The sequence below is a fragment of the Dreissena polymorpha genome, chromosome 15, assembly GCF_020536995.1.
Source record: "Dreissena polymorpha isolate Duluth1 chromosome 15, UMN_Dpol_1.0, whole genome shotgun sequence".
Taxonomy (NCBI): domain Eukaryota; kingdom Metazoa; phylum Mollusca; class Bivalvia; order Myida; family Dreissenidae; genus Dreissena; species Dreissena polymorpha.
In genome coordinates, this window is record NC_068369.1 from 46,208,369 (window position 1) to 46,231,299 (window position 22,931).

Below are 22,931 nucleotides of genomic sequence, written 5' to 3' on the forward strand. Positions count from 1 at the left end.
CTTACCGGTGTATTGATGCAGTTGATAACGAGCTCCTCGCTGGGACTACACTGGGGTGCTAATACACACGTGTACCGTGTGCAATACCTGATCCAAGCAACAACGTGTCAGAACAGGGATTTCTGTAATTCAACCTGTTTTAAATGCGCTCGCTCGGATATCGAAATCACCGTTACTCCGATAAACGATCATAATATATCATGCTTATGTACAAAGTAAAATCAGTTGAATGTTTCCGATTTTTGAACAAGAAGTCAATTGCTGCATCAAATCCATTTAAGTATGAGTAAGAAACGGGATCTAGGAAATCTAGGTTATTCTACATTTTATAATTACCGAAATCCCCGCTAAGAGGCAGCGTATGGTGTCAAGAGTGCTTAAAAATTTATATTAATATCATTATTTGTACATCAACAGTTATGCAATGTCAAGAAAAAATCATACCGATGACATATTGACCCTTTAAGACGTGAATATGGGGGATTTCGGTACTCGGCGGGCGAATGTAGAATTACCGAAATCCCCCCTAAGAGGCAACTTATGCTGTCAAGTGTTCTTAATAATTAACATTACTATTATTTTTTGCACGTAAACATTCAAGCAAATCCAAAAACCAAGAATACAAATAATATTGTTGACACTTTCAGATGTAAATATGGGGGATTTCGGTACTCGGTGGGCGAATGTAGAATTACCGAAATCCCTGGCCTAAGTGGTAATTTTTCAACCTAGGTCACCAAAGGGGGTATTGTTGATAGTGTTTTTGTCTTTCTGACTGATTTCCACAATAAGTAAGCAATATAATGATTCTTTTGACTCTTGCAGGTTTGTACAGCGGGGATTTCGGTACCGGCGCGTGTCTATGCTCTTGTGTAGAATTACCGAAATCCCTGGGCTCAGTGATAATTTTTCAACCTAGGTCACCAAAGGGGATATTGTTGATAGTTTTTTGTCTTTCTGACAGATTTCTACACTAAGTAAGCAATATAATGATTCTTTTGACTCTTGCAGGTTTGTACAGCGGGGATTTCGGTACCGGCGCGTGTATATGCTCTTGTGTAGAATTACCGAAATCCCCGCTAAGAGGCAGCGCACGGTGTCAAGAGTGCTTAAAAATTCATATTAATATCATTATTTGTACATTAACAGTTATGCGATGGCAAGAAACAATCATACCGATGACATAGAGACCCTGTAAGGCGTGAATATGGGGAATTTCGGTACTCGGCGGGCAAATGTAGAATTACCGAAATCCCCCCTAAGCGGCAACTTATGCTGTCAAGTGTGCTTAATAATTAACATTAATATTATTTTTTGCACGTAAACATTCAAGCAAAGCCAAAAACCAAGAATACAAATGATATTTTTGACACTTTCAGATGTAAATATGGGGGATTTCGGTACTCTGTGGGCGAATGTAGAATTACCGAAATCCCTGGCCTAAGTGGTAATTTTTCAACCTAGGTCACCAAAGGGGGTATTGTTGATAGTGTTTTTGTCTTTCTGACTGATTTCCACAATAAGTAAGCAATATAATGATTCTTTTGACTCTTGCAGGTTTGTACAGCGGGGATTTCGGTACCGGCGCGTGTCTATGCTCTTGTGTAGAATTACCGAAATCCCTGGGCTCAGTGATAATTTTTCAACCTAGGTCACCAAAGGGGATATTGTTGATAGTTTTTTGTCTTTCTGACAGATTTCTACACTAAGTAAGCAATATAATGATTCTTTTGACTCTTGCAGGTTTGTACAGCGGGGATTTCGGTACCGGCGCGTGTATATGCTCTTGTGTAGAATTACCGAAATCCCCGCTAAGAGGCAGCGCACGGTGTCAAGAGTGCTTAAAAATTCATATTAATATCATTATTTGTACATTAACAGTTATGCGATGGCAAGAAACAATCATACCGATGACATAGAGACCCTGTAAGGCGTGAATATGGGGAATTTCGGTACTCGGCGGGCAAATGTAGAATTACCGAAATCCCCCCTAAGCGGCAACTTATGCTGTCAAGTGTGCTTAATAATTAACATTAATATTATTTTTTGCACGTAAACATTCAAGCAAAGCCAAAAACCAAGAATACAAATGATATTTTTGACACTTTCAGATGTAAATATGGGGGATTTCGGTACTCTGTGGGCGAATGTAGAATTACCGAAATCCCCGCTACAAGTCCATATTTTTTAAAAGAAGTGAGATATTATTGTTAAGTTTTTGTCTGTACCTCTTCTTTCTAATATCAAAAAGCCACCCAGATGATTTTTTGACACCTGAAGAGCTTTACAGCGGGGATTTCTGTTCCTGATCGTGCTTGTGAAAACATGCACTATGAATTCATACTCGGAATCCCAATAATAATGTTTATATTTAGTTTTTCACTACCAAAAATGGATAAAAACAATTTTTTATCAGTGAATTGATTGTATTTTGCAATATTCTATCTTAATATCCGCCGTATTTTGATAAATAATAAATATTATAGGGGATTTCTGGGGATTTCGGGCTCGGAATCCCAATAATTATGTATATTTTAGTTTTTCACTACCAAAAATGGATAAAAACAATTTTTCATCAGTGAATTGATTGTATTTTGCAATATTCTATCTTAATATCCGCAGTATTTTGATAATTAATAAATATTATTGGGGATTTCTGGGGATTTCTGGGGATTTCTGGCTCGGAATCCCAATAATTATGTATATATTTTAGTTTTTCACTTCCAAACATGGATAATAACTATTTTTCATCAGTGAAATGATTGTATTTTGCAATGTTCTATCTTAATATCCGCAGTATTTTGAATAATAAATAATAAATATTATAGGGGATTTCGGGGGATTTCTGGGGATTTCGGTAATTACGGGGATTTCGGTATTTCTACACACCGCTCGAACACCATACCCGTTCGTCAAACACGTGGGACATAAAACATCCGGTTTAAAGGAAGTCGACATAACAATATTTTAATTAACGATCTAGGCATAATATTTATGGGATCGGAAAAATGAATTATACAAATGTTGGGCACACGTACATATTAAACCAAGTGAACATTTACCTTTCTATAAAAACCTTGTCATCGATAAAAAATGCATTTGTTATTGTCTTGTCATGTTTACCTGTTCAGCTAGCCATTATTTGCTGGAAGTATATTCGAAAAATATTTCTTTTCAATTTCGACAATTTATAAAATTTTACCGATCCATTTGTTCTTAAGTTTTTATAAATATTTGTTTATGAGGTATTTTCAAGTTATCTAATCAAATAAATATAATATGTTAGCAATATTTAATAAATTCGTAAATGCGGATTAATAAAAACTGCTGACAAAGATGGACGACAGATGAAATTAAATCGGGAGGAGACTTAAATGTATCAAGATTCTATTGAATTAGTGAATTTCACGTAAGCGTCATTGTTATGGAGATAATAGGAAAATGATATAGTTTCAGGAAATATATTTCATAACATCATAACTCCTCTTGATCGCATGCTATGCAATTGGAAACTTAGACTTTTTCAAAAATCTATATATACTCATGGTAAAAACATGTTCATTTTGAAATTCGCATAGTGTCGTTGTGGGGCTTTATTTACGCAATTAAGTAGTAGTACCTTAAATATAACTGGCCAATACTGTTGGTGATTTTATTTGGTTCATGTGTGATCTTTTTAATGGATTTGAGAATTTGCCATATATTTGATAATTTTTGCTAATAATGACATTATTACTAAGATTTGTGATTTTTATGTCCCCCACTATAGTAGTGGGGGACATATTGTTTTTGCCCTGTCTGTCTGTCTGTCGGTTGGTCTGTCTGTTGGTCTGTTGGTGTCAACTTTAACATTTTGCAATAACTTTTGCTATATTGAAGATTATAGCAACTTCATATTTGGCATGCATGTGTATCTCATGAAGCTGCACATTTTGATTGGTGAAAGGTCAAGGTAAAGGTCATCCTTCAAGGTCAGAGGTCAAATATATATGGCCAAAATCGCTCTTTTTATGAATACTTTTGCAATATTGAAGATGGCAACTTGATATTTGGCATGCATGTGTATCTCACGGAACTGCACATTTTGAGTGGTGAAAGGTCAAGGTCATCCTTCAAGGTCAGAGGTCAAATATATGTGGCCCAAATCGTTTATTTTATAAATACTTTTGCAATATTGAAGATAACAACTTGATATTTGGCATGCATGTGCATCTCATGGAGCTGCACATTTTGAGTGGTGAAAGGTCAAGGTCATCCTTCAAGGTCAGAGGTCAAATATATGTGTCCCAAATTGCTTATTTTATGAATACTTTTGCAATATTGAATATAGCAACTTGATATTTGTCATGCATGTGTATCTCATGGAGCTGCACATTTTGAGTGGTGAAAGGTCAAGGTCATCCTTCACAAGGTCAAGGTCATCCTTCAAAGTCAAACTTCATATAGGGGGACATTGTGTTTCACAAACGCATCTTGTTTTTCTTGAAAATGTATACATATGTATAAATAATATATAATTATTTAAACCATATGTAAATTTCATTTATTTATTTTGGGTATTACTGATCATTTTTATATTTTTAAATTTCTTCAATGTGGGGTCATTTTGGCACTTAACATGAACCTAACGCCCGCGGCCTGACAAGTAGAGCAAACAGTGGTCAATATCGGGGAAATCGTTCGTACTTAAATCCACCATTGACAATGACGGAAGTATGCAAATATTATCATGCATTAAAATGAACTTTTCACCGACGTCAATGTGGTTTCATTTTTAAGCGTCAAATCCCCGAGTTTCACGATAAAAGTAAGGTTTGGAATTCAAAGTAGGTCAACAAATGAACAATGGAAAAATGCAAAAACAAAGCTACGGGCAATGGTAGAACAATATACAAGTCAAAAAATCATTACACTTACCATGTGTAGAAATTCTGAATACACAGTAATTAGCAGTTAACAATAAAACACTTAAACATTAACTTAAAAATTTCGTTCTACGGTCGATCCGCCATCTTTGACGCTCAAGTGGAATTGTGGTTGATCCCTGCAATCTCATTGTGAAATTGTGGTAGAATTGTGGTAGCGTTTTCTCCAACGATTGGCAAGTATAACCACAATTGATAATGGGCTAATTTGCCGTGGGGAGCGCCACTACACCACCGCGACATTTGAAAGATTCAGCAAATTTTGTTGACTATTTATTTTTGGTTGAAACTTTGAAACTAGATTCTACCATTTTAATGCATAACACAACTTAAACAATATATTTTATCCAGCGATTTGAATAAAAGTACATCTTAAGCAGCTTTAAGTTCAAGCAACTGATCTGTAAAATTCAAAAAATTGATTTTCTAAAATTAACAAGCGATCATATTTTAATTGATGCAATGCAGGAACTGTATTATTATTGAGAACTGTAAAATTACCACTCGTTTCTTGAAGCAAAATTATTATTTGAAACAAATAAGAAAGTATGCATTCCACCTAGCGGCGATACTGAATTCCAGGTAAAAAAACTAGCGGCGCTACTGAATTCAATGGAGAAAATTGCAGAAAAACTACAGACGCTAAACGCTAAAAAAAGTGTACAATTCCATAGAAGCAACGTTGTTGCATCATCCTTCTCAAATGTTCGACCGACGTTTCGCGTGCAACGTTGCAGAAACGTTCGGAAGAGGTTACTACTTTAATGCCACAATCAGAATGTAACGTCCTTGAAACGTTATGATGCAACCATAGGGGCTCGATGGCAATGTTTTATTTATTAATTAATTATTTTTTTTTTTTTTTTTTTAGTTACCCGTTGTTTATTATAATTCATATGCATACTAAATCAATAAAAATCTTCCTACAAAACGTCTTCTTAAAAAAATATAGTTGGACTATGTACATAGAAATTGACAAGGTAAGCCACTCGCCATTTTCACGATTTGATAAATCCCTGTAACTATTGTTTCACTCACTATATGGGGTTATCAACAAAAGATGTTGTAAATTGCATACACATCAATCATTCCTTACCAATTATTTAACCGGGAACCTCGTTTTTTCTCTACAACTACAGCCAATACACACTATGGGCGCCAGATTTAATTTTTGATGCGCTGATTTTTTTCTGGAGAATGGTATGGAATGATTCATGTGTATGCAATTTACAACATATTTTGTTGATTATCCTATTAAGTGAGTAAAACAATAGTAACAGGGATTTATCACATCATCTGTGGATGTTTCTGTTGAAACTGAAAGTAGATAGAGAAAGAGCGAGGGACCGCATTTCAATAAGCGAGCGGGTTGACATCGATTTAATTATGGGTAATGACGCACTTCCGTTGCTTAAGAAAATGGCGAGTGGCTTACCTTGTCAATTTCTATGTACATAGTCGAACTATCATTTTTTTAAGAAGACGTTTTGTCGGAAGATTTTTATTGATTTATTTTGTGTATGCATGATAGTAAACAACGGGTAACTAAAAATAAATAAATAAATCATTGCCATCGAGCGCCTATGGATGAAATGCCCTGGTATTGGTTTGAATGCAACGTTATGCAACGTTCGGTAATGGTTGCCGACGTTGCAACCTAAATATTACGTTCCAGCAACGTTCGTAAAATGTTTGATGCCCATTGGGAATATTGTCACCAGCGCTTGCGTGAGTGAAAAGGTGTACATGATCTACTAAGAACATATTTCATGGTATTAATCTGAAAACAATCTTTATTTGAAGTGAATGCTTTTGATTTTTGTTGCATACGTTAGTAGTAATACATACTATAACCGTACTCTAATTTCTTTAATGAGTAGTAATTGCTTAAAAAATCAATATTCAATGCATTTTGTGTACGAGTCGTCTTTTCACGAGCACACATAAGGCATATATTTACCTTCACAGTGCGGTATAGGTTTAGAAAAAGTTTACACAGTCACGGTCGCAAAATGAAAACGCATATGTGTTTTCGTAAAAATGATTAATACACTAGCATATAGTCATTAAAATTAAAATTTGCTGAAGATGAACGGTGGTAGAGTTTTCAGAACAGATTTAATGATCAGTGTGATTTGTTTTCTTTTCTCTTTTTTTTCATAACATTTTATTTCTGAAAACATACATTTTACAGTCATAAAAACTACCATAGAGGTTTGACAATTTAAGCTCTAACAAATGTAACTGAAAGAAATATAGTTTCAAAGTATTATGTGGTGGAAAGAAGAAAGAGAAGGAGGTAGGCGGTCTAGTTTCTATTAAAATGGCGTGTTCATACGGCTGTATTATCTAAGAATGTGCTCCATCGTTGACTAAACAATTCATGTGTGTGTTATATGTGTAATATTGTTTCCTCTATTGTTAGCCTATGGGTTAAGTAGCTCATATATTGTTGGAAAATAGGAGCGATGCTTTCGCATTTACATTTAATGATTAAGTATTTGGCTAAAAGAATGATGAAAATAATTGCATTATTTTTTTGTACTTGTGTGAACTTAAGATTACAAAGGGAAATTATTTCAAAGGTAAGGTGAGTGTTATGTTTTAAAGCAAATTTATTTTGTATCATGAGTGTTACTTCCGACCAGAAATGTTGAACTTTAGTGCATTCCCAAAACATGTGTTTTGTAGAATCGGTATTTGCCGAACAAAAATCGCACATGCTCGACTCTACGAGTTTACATTTAAACAGATAGGAATTATTTGGTATAATGTGTGTGATGTATTTGTACTGGAAAGTTCTGAGTTTAGTATCTGCAGTAAGTAATGGGGCTTGACAGAAGAGTTGTGTCTTGTCAATTGTATTTGTATTTAGTAGTTCTTTCCACTTTGTTTCACATTTAATGTGTGTAGGTTTATTTGCGTTAAGAAGACGTTTGTACACTATTTTGCATATTTTAGTCTTAACTGTGATATTATCAACAAAGTAATCCTGGGTTGTAAATGATATATTGCCGAGTGAAAGAGATTGTTTCCATTCTACTGGGATGCTCTTTACGAGTGAGTAAAAGTTTAATACATTACGTGTATTAATATCAAATAATTCTTGGATTTTTTCAAATGAATAAGTTTTTTAATTTTGAAAATCGTAAATATGCTCTACAAATTGTATGCCTATGTTATGCCATTCTTTAAAATAGAACATTTGTTTGTTACATTGTATGTGCTCATTGTTCCAAATTATTTGTTTTGCAATGATATCTTTATTTTCGTTATATGTTGTTTTAGACCAGGTTTTCAAGATCTGTTGCAAAAATATTGACGGTACTTTGAGTTTGTTAACATCTGTTTGGTTTAAATTGCATTTGAAAACTAGGTTTCCTCCATGCGGTTTAAGCATCGAGCTATATAATTTAATTATCAATGATATTTTTATCGCGGATGAAACGTTTTACCCAACTAGCTTTTAATGCATCTAAAAATAATTCAACATCAAGCATTTTTAATCCGCCTTCGTTATATTCCTGTATTATTTGTTTCCTTGCAATTTTGTCGGGCTTTCCGTCCCAAAGAAAATTGAAAAACGTTGTTTTAAGTTGGTTTATCACATGTAAGGGTGGATTTTGGAGAACGGTCAGAGGATACACAAGCTTTGGGAATGCAAATGTTTTTAGTACAGTGATTTTGCCTACCAACGAAAGATTCCATTTGTCCAAGAGTTAAGAGAATTTTTTATTGGTTGGATTTTATTTATTATATTACATGCTATAGTTTCGTTGGGATTATTACAGAAAGTTATACCTAATGATGTCGCTTGGGTTGAGCTCCAATTAAAATGTTTCTTTTTGCAAAATTCAATTTCAGTATCCCTTAGAGATCCTAAACGCAAAACGGTACATTTTGTTCTATTTAGTGTAAGGCCCGATATTTGTCCAAAATTATCCAACGTTGAAATAAGTTTTTCATTACTTGGTTGTGAACCATTTATAAGAAAACAAGCGTCGTCAGCAAAAAAGTTTCTGTTTTGTTTCTATATGTCCTATTTTTATCCCACTTATGTTTTGATCATTCTGTATTGCGATTGATAAAAGTTCAATGCAGATTATCAATAGATAAGGTGATAATAGACAGCCTTGTCAAACACCTCTTTTAATTTGGAACAGTTCTGAGAAGTACTCATTATTAGTAATACGTGATTTTGCATTGTTATATAATAGTTTGACCCAATCAATAATGTAGTCACTTAAGCCAAAATGACGAAGGCATTTGAATATAAAGGCGTGATCTAAGTTGTCGAAAGCTTTATTAAAATCTGAGAAGAAAATTAAACCATGTTCATTGTTTTCATTTACTTTATGTATCACCTCTTCTAATAGTCTAACATTTTCAACGATATATCGACCTTTCAGGAAGCCTGTTTGCGCATTGCTTATAAAGTTGTTAAAAAGGCTTTTTATTCTATTTGCTACGCTTTTTGAGGCGATTTTATAGTCAACATTAAGGAGTGAGACGGGTCTCCAGTTATTTAAGGATAATGTATCGTTCCCTTTTTTGGAAGAAGTGTAATTATGCTTTGTTGTTGTAGATCTGTTAGGCATTTATTGTCAAGAGAGAAGTTTAGAGAATTAAGTAAAAAAGGTTGTATGTCGTTCCAGAAAACCTTATAGAATTCTACTGATAAACCATCCTACCCAGGACTTTTATTATTATTCATTTCTTTAAGGGCAGTCGCAAACTCGTATTCTGAAAGATGTACGTTTAAATTGTTTGGGTTATCATTATCAATTTTATTGCACTCATTGTAGAAAAAGCAAGGATGTTCTGAAACATTGATGTTGTGATCTGCTTTATACAAATTTTCGTAAAAATCTGCAATATGTTTAAGAACATGGTTTTGGTTGTTTAAAATTTTCCCGTGTTCGTTTTTTATTTGGTAAATAGTTTTTACTTCAGCCCGTTGTTACTCAAAATTAGCAAAATATTTTGTATTCTTTTCGGCCCTTCAATCCATTCTGAAATTGATCTAAATAAGATTCCTTTTATTTTCTCTTCCATTAGGTAATCATACTGTTTTTTCGTTTCGTTTAATGCATTGATTTTATCTTGGTTGAATGGATCTTCGGAAAAAATATATTCTTCAAGTTCAGTAATTTTAGATTTACGATTAGTTTCCTCGTGTATTTTGTTTCTTTTTAATTTGCTTGCATATTTGATTGTGTCATCTTGTGTTCGACCTTTAATCACTTCCAACAGTGTGTTAGGGTAAATTTCTTTATTGATATTTGCTATTTCTTGACTAAACTCTTTGATTATGTTTTGATATTCTCTCTCTAAATTTATCGAATTGTTTAATTTAAAATATCCTGGCCCTCTCGTATTTTGTGTACAGTTAAAGGTGAAAGAAACTATTGAGTGATCTGATTTAAAGCCTGGACAAATTTTACAATCTATAACGTGGTTTAATAAGTTTGAAGACAAAAGGAAATAGTCAAGTTTACAAAAAATAACGGGTTTTGTATTCGAGTGCCATGTGTATTTTTTATTGGTAGGGTTAAGTAATCTCCAAATGTCATGAACATCATGACTTTCTATAATTGCATTGACCATTTTGTTACATTTTAAGTTTGTATCTTTTTTACCATTAAGTTTGTCTATTTTATAGTTGATAACCGTGTTAAAGTCTCCAATAATGAAAGATTCATGGGGGTTTTCGATTAGAAGATTTTCCAAAGTTTGGAATATTGATGTATCGTCTTTGTTTTGGACCATATATATTAATAAGACTGATGTTATTGTTTTGCAATTTTATTCTCAACAATTGAATACGCCCCAATATTGGTTATATATGTTCTATTACCTCGTAGCGCAATTTTGAATTGATTATGATTCCAACTCCTTTCCAGTTTGAACAGTTCCCGCTTAAAAACAGTTCGCCATCCCATTGTCCTTGCCAGCTATCTTTTATCTTTGTGAATATCAAATTTGTTATTTAACCATTTAAACACATGCTGACGTTTGCTTTTTGATTATAGGCCTTTTACATTAAAACTGCATATACGAATATCCATGTATGTATTTATATAGAGTCGCCCCCCCCCCCCCAACGTAAGCCCTTGAATTGCCTTAGACCCATGTATCGTGGTATTATAGTGAATTGTTTGTTTGACCGTATGAACATGCCTGAAAGAAAACGAATGGAGTAAGGAGAGCCCATATTACAATCTAGAAGAACAGAAAGATGTACAGAAAGATGGATTGGACATTTTAACAGATTATAATATAATGGATTATTTGAGATGGTTTGCTGATTTGTTTTTTACCGAATATATTAACATAATATAGTATATTTATATACAGTGTTCCGAAATAAATTAATGTTTAACATATAAATAAAGCAGCATACAATACATGTTACTGACATATGCATAATTGTTTGTGTTTAGATATAAGAACATGTATCAACATTGTCTAAAATACGACGTTTGTACAAAAGTTAGTTTGTCAAGGGTTCTGCAAAATTTAGTGTAAATATATGGGTAACAAATATAATGTTTGATATTTCTAATTATATTTAATAAGTACAATGTATACAGGTTATTTTAATGATTAAACTAGAAGCATAAACTATACTGGTTATTTTTAAAGTGCGATACAGGTACATGTTTACTGGATATGAAATAGAGCATTAATCTTGGTATTCATACATGGTGTATAGATACCTTAATTGAAACACACAAATAAAAAGATCAACAGATGTTATATACAGTATTGCTAAGATTAAATATTTTCATCTCTCTGTTCTTATATAAATTGCTGATGCTTTTTTTATTACTGTTTATAATAAAAGAAGGGCAGAACAAAGCAAAAATATTGATTTAACATTATTATCATTATCATTTTGTATAACGTATTATACTAGCAGTAAAGGTTATGACGATGGTATCAAACATGAGCACATGAACGTTTTAACATTATACGACAAAGAGCAATAATAAAGGTACATGCCATATATATACCTAATTCAAAGAACAAAAAATAACTATATTGAAAAAACAGTTTTGTTATCGAGATTGAACAAACATTATTTTAACGGTTATTTGTAGAGACTAATGTTTTTATTAAGTATACAAGGAATGGTCTATGTTACATATGCGTGGCTTAATTAAAAATATAACGTCCATAAAGATACTTCTACATATCAAAGAGTATGTATATATATTTTTATGTGTTAGTTTAAAGTGTTAGGTTATTAGTTTTAGGTTATTAGTTTTGAATTTTTATATTACATATTACTAATGCAATGATTATAATAACACAGTCAATGACCAAAATATTAACATCACATTTCTTTTCGTTGTCATTTCTGGTACATATTTTACCAGTAACAGAGACTATAGCGATGGTATTCAGCATGAGATACAAGGATTATGTAGACTTAATTAGAATAACTATGCTAGTATAGGCGCCATTAAAAGCATACATACTTATCTTAATCTGTATAATCCATAATTAGGGTACGCGCATTTCCTTGTGGAAACAAAATACAAGGATCTGCGTTAGCTATTAAAATCACTTATTTGCGTTGACCTTTTTCATTTTTCTAATAACTTTGTATAAGGAAAGGTTAAAAAGGCGTAGCATTGATTTTTTTTTTTCTTTTCTATTCATTCCGAAACGTCAACGATTTGAATTAAGAATTCGGACAAAAATAAATAATAAATTTTACCGACTTTCATTACAAAATTAACGGCTTTTGAGTAGACTAATAAGACTCCCATCGGACTAGCACGTGCGGAACTTTGAACCGGCGAGTCCATATCTCACGAAGCAAATGTAGGACGCCAATTGATCTTCAGAAGTGGTCGCCGGAAGTTTCATTACGCCGTTCGTTGGATTAATAAGTTCGCCGCAATCTTTAATAACCTACACATACCACGCGTTTTGTTCTGTTTTGTTTATTAAAATATGAGCTTGTTTTTATGCGTTGCTGTCTTTATATTGTTTTATGGAGTGGTAACATTTTTTATACCGGTACGTAAAAATGGGATATGCACTGCTGCATGGCAATACACAATAATTGTACAGCTTCTTAAAACATAAACGATCTATATGTTTCAATTATGGTCCTCTTCCACTTAGAATATGACTATATTACCTTGACCTTATTAAATATGAACAAATTTCCCCGTGATGGCTTACGTTATACTGTCAAGCACTGGAATAGTCGAGCGCGCTGTCCTCTTGACAGCTCTTGTTTGTTTTCTTAAGATGTGAAGATCTATGAGACAACTATAGTAGAGTATGCACACCTATAGTTATGTAAATTGGCAGATATTCTGGACAATAAGTCTATATGAGGACCCTTTCCTTTGGTCAAATATTGCTGGTATATATACATTAGAGCCTTGTCGTTGAGATTTGATATAATACAGGTCATTTATAGGGGCTTGATTGGGACGCTTTTATTATTTGCCATCGTTGGTATGAAATATGTATTGCCTATGAACAAATTTTTATAAATATTTCTATTTAATAATTGTCCTTAAGATATAGCCTAATGTTTTTGCCGCAGGCCGTATACTAGCAATATATTAGTTAACATTGTACCTTAAGAAAATCTTAGTAAAGGGTCACAGATAAGGTCAGTTTCTAAGCATTTAAATGGGAAGCGTTGTTTGGAAAATTTACATGCAGTATATGCACTTGAAATTCTTCATAAGAGCCTCGTTACAGGAAAACTGGGCATAATGCATGTGCGTAAAGTATCGTCCCAGATTAGCCTGTGCAGACTGTAGGGACAACACTTTCCGCTTTATGATATTTTTAGCTTAAAGGAAGTCTCTTTGTAAAAATTCAGTCAAGGGGTAAAATGTTGTACCAGATTAGACTGTGTGTTTAACAGGGACGACACTTTAGAAACATGCATTAAGCACCATTTTTCCCAAACAAGGCTGATACCATTCCCCAATCAGAACATGCATTAAACCGAGATATCCCAGAACGAGACCTTTATAGCATATTCACTTGAACTTCTTTTTACCATTTCTCCAAACAGCAGCTTTTTTATTTCTTCACCGTAGATCACTCCGCTCAGATGTGGAAACCGGACTGTGCCTGCTACAGTACCTGGATCATGCATGCTAGGTAAATGCGATCCAGTTCAATCTGGTAAAGGACGGTAAAGGACCGTGTTGTAACAACGTCTGGCGAGGGCACGGCACATATCTGGTCGCCCCAAGTGTCCATTTCCTCAATATATGCCTTAGTGAGTAGTAAGTTTCTTAGGCAATTTTAGTAAACACATAGTTTTAAAACTATTTATTTTTGCTTAATTGCATTGTTAGCATTAGGCTTATTGAAACGCTATGGAGTCCTGGGACTAGAACCAGTACTTGGTGTCTATGGGTGAGATCGAAGGAACAGCCCAAGTGGGGATCGAAACTGGGACTTCTTGGTCGTAAGGCGGACACCATATCCACTACGCCATGGTGACCTCTAAGTTTGGACTAAGACCCAAGAGTATAAAGATTTACAGGTTACTTATGAATTGTAATGTTACTGAACAAATTGTTCAACAACATGAATACTATTTTTGTAGGAGAAACATGCAAAATTAGACCCAACAATCAAATGTTTATAGAATGTCACAGTTTTAAGAATACTCTTTAAATCTTCCTAGATTTTGGTCTTATATATGGTTGAATAAGCTTGTTGTTAGATTGTGTTATGTTGGGTAAAGTGGTGGACTTTGGAGGTGGAGGGGGGGGGACATGGTGGGAGTACGGGCAGACTTGGGGGGTGGCGGAGTCAACAGTGGTTTCTGGTCAATAACTTTCGTTGGCATTGACCAAGCTCGATTTCACTGGTTGAATATCCTTGTTGTTAGATTATGCTATGGTGTGTGGAGGGGTGGACTTTGGGCTTGCAGAGTCAACAGTGGTTTCTGGTCAATAACTTATTTCACTTAAGATAGGGCAAGCTTGCATGGAGACTTACGATAGGGCAAGCTTATCCTAAGGCACTTTCACTAAAAATAGAAAAAGCAACAGCTCAGTAATTTCAAGTTTTGATAGAGGTTTTGCAAGGTAATTTGTTATGTAGGTAGCCTACATACGGATGGAATTTTGTTGCCAGTAATGTCAAGGTCACTGTTACAAGAATTGAAGACCAGTGGCAATTTTAAATATGATGAAATCTAGGGTTATTTAATTTCAATAAAATGTGTCAGAGTACAAAAAGTTGCAAATACCAGCCATCATTGGAAAACACGCTCCTGTTGTTTCCTTTCATACACAATTCTGGAGTTTAAATGAAACTCTGCCATTTATGTTTCCAGCGGGCCCAGTCATCAGGGGATGATCTTGATATGTCAGACCAGTGTGAAACCAACGAAGGTCTGTATCTGAGGGTCAAGTCACAGAGATTGTTTTTGTTTGAGGGCTCTGATGCAAGAATTTGGTGTATGCAAGGGCCCTATGGGAGAGAATTTGTGTAATAGAGGTTTCCTGTGGTAGGGATTTATTTGGTGTTAATAAGGGCCCTCAGGACTTGCATTGGGTGTAAATGAGGGCCCTAAGGGAGGGATATGTTGTAAATTAGGCCCTATAAGAGTGCCTAGTGGCCAAAATTTGGCACCCTTAAGGTCATAGTGGCCAAGATTAGGTATACATGAGGGCCTAGTGGCAGTAATATGGTAAACATCGTGGCAATATGTCCGAGTGGCCAAATATTGGGGTACATGAGTGCCCAGCGACTGAGATTTGATATACACGAGAGCTTAGTTGCCAACATTTGGTACACATGAGGGCATAGAGGCCGGGATCTCAAGCACATTGGGCTGAGTGGCAGAAAGTTTGTACGCTTAAGGGCCAAGAGAAAGAGATTTGGTCTCCATAAAGACTCAATGGCAGGAATTTGATGTACAGTAGTGCTGAGTGGCAGAAATTTTATATACATCAAAGCCCAGTGAAAGAGATTTGATACATATGTATGCAGGCAGGTATAACATTTTGTCAATATGAATGATGCAGTTGTATAATTGTGTTGTTGTCTTGAACACGTATTACTGTTCAAAATTATTAAATGCAAAAAATAATAATATCAAACTTAATGGTGATTCTGAGTGTTAAATAATTCTTTCATTTGACAGTTTATACTAAGTGATACGTTCTTTCCAACTATTCTATACTTGAAGTGTGCTGAACTTTTCTTTATTTAGAAAATCCATATCAACCCACCAATGTCTGCACCCCACTGCGCGAGCTGATTTGACATCACAGTGTGGTGATTGCTGCTGATTGGTTGAACTTCGGTGGTCATGTGATAACCGCATCATGGGATATAACTGCAATCTTGTTTGACGCAGAAACTGGGGCAAACTTGACTGTTCTCAAAGGTAAGTCCAGACTGGACGTACAACTTTTCCTTAGTCTTTAAAGATGCTTATTTACAGATGCTTATTACTTAAATGCAATATACTTAAATGTATTTTCTAAAAAAGACTTAACTATTTGAAATATATGTATATACAGGGGTTTTTATCTGATTTTGGGGAAAGGGCCTGGCCTTATTTGAGGGGAAAAAAATCGCGCGAAACGTTGAATTTTGGGGGAAAAAAATCTGCGAAAAGCCGGATTTTGGGGAAAATACGGAAAGTCTACAATAATCAATTTAACATATTTTACTGTTTTTAAAACAAATTCAAGGCAACAGATAATTTAATTATGCAATATTTTTCTAGTTTCTACAGTGGATCAGGTTAACTTATATATAAAAAGGTAAAAAAAAAAAAAATTTTTTTTTTTTTTTTTGAGGGGAAAATGAAATCTAGGGGAAAATTTACCAGCTGAGGGGAAAAAAATCCAAGGGGAAAGGGCCGATTTTCGGCGGGTCCCAAAGAAGGAAAAAAAACCTGTATAATATACATTCTAACCTTTAAACTATACTATGAAGAAAACAAATGAATTAAAAAAATAGACCAATGAAAATATCTTCCATTATTAACCTTAACAATGCTTAACAGGCCGATATTTGATAGGCAATATTTAAACCTTACTCTTTTAAAACAATGCTTAACAGGCCGATATTTGATCGGCAATATTTAAACCTCACTCTTTTAAAACAATGCTTAACAGGCCGATATTTGATCGGCAATATTTAAACCTCACTCTTTTAAAACAATGCTTAACAGGCCGATATTTGATAGGCAATATTTAAACCTCACTCTTTTAAAACAATGCTTAACAGGCTGATATTTGATGGGCAATATTTAAGCCTCACTCTTTTAAAACAATGCTTAACAGGCCGATATTTGATAGGCAATATTTAAACCTCGCTCTTTTAAAACAATGCTTAACAGGTTGATATTTGATAGGCTATATTTGAGCCTTTGAAAATAAGGCTTAATATAGGCTAATATTTGATGAAAATAAGGCTAAATATAGGCTCATATTTGATAGGCTTTATTTTAGCCTTGCTGTATGGAAACAATGGTATATATTGTCTTATATTTTTGATAGGCTATATTTTAGCCTCACTGAATGAAAAAAACGAGTCTAAATATAGGCTGAGCTTTGATATATTTGAGCCTCGCTCTATGAAAACAAGGCTAAATATAGGCTGATGTGTTAAACGCTATATTGAGCCTCACTATGAAAACAAGGCTTAATATAGGCCTGTATTTGATAGGCTATATTTGAGCCTTTCTCTATGAAAACCAGGCTTAATATAGGCTGATATTTGAATGGCTATATTTGAGCCTCACTCTATGAAAACAAGGCCAAATATAGGCTGATATTTAAATGGCTCTACTTGAGCATTGCTCTATGAAAACAAGGCTTAATATCGGTCGATAGATGATTGGCTATATTTGAGCCTTGATCTATGAAAAAAAGGCTTAATATAGGCTGAAATTTGAAAGGCTATATTTGAGCCTCGCTCTATGAAAACAATGCTTATTATAGGCTGATATTTAATAGGCTATATTTGAGCCTCGCTCTATGAAAACAAGGCTCAATATAGGCGGATGTTTGAAAGGCTTTACTTGAGTCTCGCTCTTTGAAAACAAGGCCTTATGTAGGCTGATATTTGAAAGGCTATATTTGAGCCTCGCTCTATGAAAACAAGGTTCAATATAGGCTGATGTTTGATAGGCTATATTTGAGTCTCGCTCTTTGAAAACAAGGCTTTATGTAGGCTGATATTTGAAAGGCAATATTTGAGCCCCGCTCTATGAAAACAAGACTAAATATAGGCTGATATTTGAAAGGCAATATTTGAGCCTCGCTTTATGAAAACAAGGCTAAATATAGGCTGATGTTTGATAGGCTATATTTGAGCCTTTCTCTATGAAATCAAGGCTTAATGTAGGCTGATATTTGATAGGCTATATTTGAGTCTCGCTCTATGAAAACAAGGCTTAATATATAGAGAATAACAGGTTACTGCCTAATCATTTTGTAATATATCAGGTGAGGCTTAGAATAAAATAACTGCGAGGCTTGCCGAGCCGTTATTTATTCGTGCCGAGCTTGATATATTACAACACGATCAGGCAGTAACCTGTTTTTCTGTTTATCACACCACTGGCACCACTCACCCCGTTTTTCAAGAAATAATGAAAAAAAATCGCTACGCCCTGGAGCCGCTGCATTCCTTTATCGAGTATAAATCATTCTAAAAATAGCATTGTTCCTCAACACGAAAAGTAGCGCCATTATATGTAATTTAATAACGCTGTTTTTTTCTCTTTCTTCTTTAACTCTGCAACAAAACTTTAAGCAGCAATACTTTAATACACAAATGAAAGCATATATTATACATTTTAAAGGCAAAACTTGATAACCGTTGTAACATGTCAAGGCCAGTGCAGTCGCTCACGTCTTCGCAGTGTGTCAACACGTGTCAATAATTGAATGATGTTTTTATTAGAATTTGGAATATATACTGCGCGTTTGGTTTACTGTGGTGGTTGTGCGTAGATATTTAGGTTCTGCACGTTAAGTACAGCTCCAAAAACATGTCATTTATTAGATTTTGGCCAAGAAACTGTGCTTGTGAAACTGCCGGGTGGGTGAGGAGAGAAATGTTCATTTCGGAAGTGTATGTAGAAGTGCATGAAATAGATGGAGTTGCAGTAGAACATGTTGCCAAAAGGTGTGAACATCTTTTATGTGTTTGTTCGGAAATTTCACTGTAATTGGTTATTGACTGTACGTTTATGTGTCCTGTTATATGCATGATTTCGGTGGGTGCGATATTGGAATCCCTTAGTTTTTGAACATGGTGTTTTCTACTCTAGCAGAATGATTACTTATGTTTTTTGTTTTTTTCAAAACCGGCCTCGATGGCCATAGTTTTCAATATCTTGGCATTTTTTTCACCAAGTTTCTGCCGTGATTAAACAGTGATTACAAATACATTTTCCTTGTTTTTTTTTTAAATATATTTTTCTGCTTTGCTTTCAGGCAGTCAGGTGTGAGGGAAAATTCTGGACCACTGCTCCGGAAGATAGAGTATGGGTACTTTGCTCTTTGAAGTTTCCGTCAATGCTTCCCACGATGCTACGCAATGTGACAGGCTCGTATTCATCATCATCATTCTTGCGAATGGAGACCAGATAGGTGGCAAGATATTTATCTAGATGGTCGACTGATAAATTGTGGATTGCCTTCGTTTCGCCTTACTTGACAAGATATTTTTGAAATCGACTGACATCTGCCAGTGTTTTCCGGATAGTGTTTTTGTTATCTTCGGCTTCAATTAATTTTTGTTCATCTTCGGTTGTTATTTCTATGGCGTCTGACATGTTTTTACTGTTCTCAGTTTTTTTATTTTGTTTCAGTACTAGTAAGGAATTCTAAATGACTATTATTTAAATAGACATTTGCATTTGTGCTTTCATCAAATGGTTCATTAAACACACTCGCATTTGTTCCAAGCTGATTGGCAAAGTCTTCCTCAGACATCCTCCATTAAACCGTCCCAAACAACGTCAAACTTACCTCAATCGACAAAGTCTGACATGGTAATGTTTATTTATTATATTTATATATGTTTTTTTATGTTAAAGTCCTTATTTTCAAAAGAAATTAGCTTTTAACGAGCCTTAGCAAACATAATTCATGTGGCAAAATTTGCTAACTGTAGAAGACGACAAATGTAACCTTAATAATAATTTATGATTTAAAATTATTTCATTACTTAATGCTTATTACATTGGGTTTTATTGTGAAGTGTGTTACTTTTTTGTGTTTTACTATTTTTACTGCTTTTTTATTGTTTGTTTTATTTGTTTGGTCTGTTTATATTGAGTGTTGAGCTTTTGACATAACCTTTGACCTTTGATGTTTGCATATGAAGGCGTGTCAAAAAAGTAGTCCGTTTGTTACATGACGTCATCAGCATGTACTTATTCATTCTTAATATTTGTAAAATACGTTTTTTCTTCTGTTTTTGTTGCTGTTTGTGGATTAAATGTAATACCTATTGGTATCAAATTGTTTGTTTTGAAAACTCTGATTAATTGTTGCAATAAAACAAAACATTGTACTTAAGTCTGAGTAGCCTCCACATGACTGATATATAAACTTCCTGTTGACCATGATATGAAAAAAAGATATTAGACAACCGGATATCAAGAGATATCAATGTGGTGGTATGATAAAGGCTGATTTTTGAAAGACTGATATCTGAGTCTCGCTCTGGGGCAACGGGGCTAAATGCATGTGCATAAAGTGTGATCCTAGATTGGCCTGTGCAGTCCACACAGGCTAATCAGGGACGTAACTTTCCATTTACAAATAGAAATCAAATCTAGGTGGAAAGGTTCATCTCTTATTAGCCTGTGTTGGCTGCACAGGCTAATCTTGGATGACACTTAAAACACTTTAAGTAGAGTTTTCTCAGAGCGAGGGTCATTTAGTACTTACTTTCCCATACTTTGTTTGTTGAAAATCAATCTTTTTGACACTCCACTTTTATTTCTAGTTTTCAAACAATTTATTATTCGGGTGACTTTTTTATCAGTGCTTTGTTTTCATTTCTTCAACCTTCTTTTTGAAGATGTTACGTACATCAAGATTTATGGATTGATGAAGATGGTTTGAGTGATTAGGAAGATTCTTGTGATGGTTATGACGGAGATTATAGTAGTGAGCTTTGTGTTTGAGGTGATGATTGTGTTAATGACAAAAATACTTTTTTTAATTCGAATTTTAATTTCTGATATACCTTTCATTAATAATTGATATTTGTCCACTTTTGTTTAATATCCCCATTCCTATCCCCAGCCAAGCATCATAACTTTAATAATAATAATTAAAAATGATCAACATCATTTGATTGGTTATTCTAGACCAGTAACAACGGCAGCCTTTGCTGAGAATGAGAAGGTGGTTTCGGGCAGTGATGATGGTACCGTGAAAGTCTGGGATATGAAGAACATGCGGTCACCCATAGCCAACATCCGTACTGACTCATGTGTGAACAGGTTAGCGTCAATTAAGCCTTTTTCAGGGAAAACTGGTCTTAATTTATGTGCGTAAAGTGTATTTCAAGGTGAGCCTGTGCTGTTTGCACAGGCTTATCAGGGACGGCATTTTTTAGCTGTTATGGTATGTTTTTGTTTTAAGGAATTATCTTCTTAACAAAAATCCAGTTTAGGCGGAAAGTTGTAGTCACAGATTAGCCTGTGTGGTAGGTGCCACCTTAGTTTGTGAAATTTGTCACTTTTATTAGCTCACCTGAGCACAACGAGCTCATGGTGAGCTTTTGTGATCGCTTTTTGTCCGTCGTGCGTCGTCCGTCGTGCGTCGTCAACATTTTGCCTTGTGAACACTCTAGAGGCCACATTTATTGTCTGATCTTCATAAAATTTGCTCAGAACATTTGTACTATTGATACCTCGAAAGAGTTCGAAACTGGGTCATGCTGGGTCAAAAACTAGGTCACTAGGTCAAAAAAAAGAAAAACCTTGTGAACACTGTAGAAGTCACATTTGATGCCCAATCTTCATGTAACTTTGTCAAAATGTTTGTCTAAATGATATGTTGGTTAAGTTCAAAAATGGTTTTGGTCCATTGAAAAACATGGCCGCCAGGGGGCGGGGCAGTATTCCTTATATGGCTATAGAAAAACCTTGTGAACACTCTTGAAGTCACAATTTTTGCCCAATCATCATGTTACTTGGTCAAAACATTGGTTTTATTGATATCTCGGACGAGTTCGAAAATGGTCCAGATCGGTGAAAAAACATGGCCGTCAGGGGGCGGGGCAGTTTTCCTAATATGACTGTTGTAAAACCTTGTTAACTCTCTAGAGGCCACATTTATTGTCTAATCTTCATGAAATTTGATCGGAAGATTGGTCTCAATGATATCTTGGATGAGTTCAAAAATGGTTACATTTGCTTGAAAACATGGCTGCCAAGGGGCGGGGCATTTTTCCTTATATGGCTATGTATATGGCTATAGTAAAACTTTGTGAACAGTCTAGAGGCCACATTTATTGTCCAATCTTCATGAAATTTGGCCAGAAGATTGGTCTCCATGATATCTTGGATGTGAATTAAAATGGTTCTGGTCTGTCTCATACAAGTTAGTAAGAACATATTGTTCTAATGACATCTTGGGCTACACAGAACTAGTCAGTTCCTTTGAATCTCAGGTGAGAGACTTTGGGCCTTTCAGGCCCTCTTGTTTAGTTTTACAGTTGTGGTGTTTCGTCTGAGTTTAAAATGTGAAAAAGTTGGCAACACATATTATCGCTATACATTTGTATATGGATTTTAGAGAAGTTATATAAAAAGATGCTTTTATGTTAATGTTAAAAGCGTTTGGTATGAAAGGAATATATACTTAACTGTGCGCTGTGTATGAACCTAGAGGACTTCCTTGATTTTTTCCAGAGGTATTAAGCGGCATCCTTCAGTCCATGATGTATGATTGCCAAATCTGGTATATCGCTCATTTGATTGCGGTGTTTTGTATTTTTATCAGTAAGATATCC

At 34.7% G+C, this 22,931-nt stretch overlaps 1 protein-coding gene across 1 annotated transcript in view; it reads right to left on the minus strand.

Moving 5' to 3' along the window:
- LOC127859724 (uncharacterized) overlaps positions 1–22,931 on the minus strand; it is a 316,758-nt gene that overhangs the window by 73,444 nt on the left and 220,383 nt on the right. The gene's annotated exons all lie outside the window — the stretch shown is intronic.